This window comes from Chrysochloris asiatica, unplaced genomic scaffold (genome assembly GCF_000296735.1).
Source record: "Chrysochloris asiatica unplaced genomic scaffold, ChrAsi1.0 scaffold00193, whole genome shotgun sequence".
Lineage (NCBI taxonomy): Eukaryota > Metazoa > Chordata > Mammalia > Afrosoricida > Chrysochloridae > Chrysochloris > Chrysochloris asiatica.
This window is the reverse complement of record NW_006408711.1, coordinates 6,176,041-6,177,924: the sequence shown is the minus strand read 5'-3', so window position 1 is coordinate 6,177,924 and position 1,884 is coordinate 6,176,041.

Below are 1,884 nucleotides of genomic sequence, written 5' to 3'. Positions count from 1 at the left end.
GCAATAATGAAGAATTCTATGTGCAAAATATTGAATGATGCAGAAAGCATCAAAAGAAGATAGAATACATGGGCTAAATGGGATAGAGGTAAATATTGATTTATATAAAACATTGCAACAGTGTTCTGACAGTAGATAAATAAAGTGGGACATAGGCTGAATAGGTAAAGGATGGGGAAAATGTTTATGTGTTTGACTGTTTTGTGGATATTGGTTTCTCTTGCCTACTATTTTTAAATAGACATTTATGTGTGATAGAAATTAACATTGGGAATTGTGATTACAGAAAGCTTGGTATCCCACCTTCAGCCTATAACTGATTGGCTTTGCTAAAAGGGGAGTTAGAATTTTTCCAGGGAAAGGGGGTTCTTGTTAAGGCTTTGTAGTGTATGGGGGCTTTATGTGGAATTCTGACTCCCACCCTGAACCTTATGAGTTTTGACATTCCAACTTGGAAAGACATGCTCACCAACCTAAAACTTCTGGGAGAACAGAAGATTCTTATGGAAACAAAGACCTGCAGTGGAAATAAAAAAAAAAGTACTGTTTGACTATTTGAATGTCAAGCAAGCTGTTTGCTTTGGAGGCATCAATGCAAGCAAATCAGCCTACCAGAGAAAACCCCCTTCAAGGACTGAAACATAAAGAAGAGAACCAGTGAGCAGCCTAAAATAATAACTGGTGACAACTTGTATTTATTTGTAACTGGAAGTAGGAATATAGCAATGAAGACATAGGCTGAATTTGAATATGTTGCATTGACATCTATAAAGTTTGAGATGAGAGATAAAAAGAGGAAGGGCTGGAAACTTTAGGAAGCTGTGTAAACTCCTGAGTGCATGGGCACTGATCTGGGCCATGGGAGCTATGGGTGAGAATAAAGCAACCAGCTGTTCTGAAGGGTAGGAAGGTGTGCATGAACTCTCAACCTTGTAGCTTGTACTCACATTTGACCTAACTTAGATGGGTACATGTTGAGATCTTGACCAGATGAAGATAAAGTTGTTTGATACTGTGAAAAAGTACAAACTGTTACAATTTGATGAACTCAATGTTTTAAAATCAGGAAAGGTGTGTGCAATCATTGCATTCTTTCACCATAATTACTCAATTTATATGCTTAGCATATAACCCAAGAAGCTTGATATATGAAGAAGAAAAGGCATCAGGGTTGGAGGAAAATTAATTATTAATCTACCATATGCAGATGATAAAATCTTGCTTGCTAGATGAGAAGAGAACTGAAAACACTTATTGGTGAATATCAAAGATTAAGCCTTCTGTATGGATTGCACCTTAATGTAAAGAAAATCAAAATTCTTACAACTAGAACAAAAAATAACATCATGGTAAATGGAGAAAAGAATGATATTGTCAAAGACTTCATTTTGTTTGGATCCACTATCAACATTCATGGAAGCAGCAGTAAAGAAATCAAATGATGTATTACATTAGGCAATTCTGCCACAAAAAACTTCTTTAAAAGTGTTCAAAACAACCCATTTATATAACACATAAAAAATTTTAAATTTACTGATTGAATTAACAACAACAACAAAATTCTTCTAAGAAATAATGTATAATACAGTACCATTTAAATATAAGCAGGAATGGAGAAAACTGAAGACTTTGACAACTTCTCAGTTTATATGGATGTTATTTATTGGTACAGTGGTGAGGGTTTTTTTGTTTTGTTTTGTTTTTTGTCTGCTTTACACTGAGGTACAACCCATATTGAAGGCTGTGAACTTTAATCGCCATCAGTAAGTATTTTAAATCCTCCTCACTTTCAGCAAGCAAGGTTGTATTATTTGCATATCACAGTTATTAATGAGTCTTCCTCCAATCATAATGCCACATTTTTCTTCATATAATCCAGCTTCT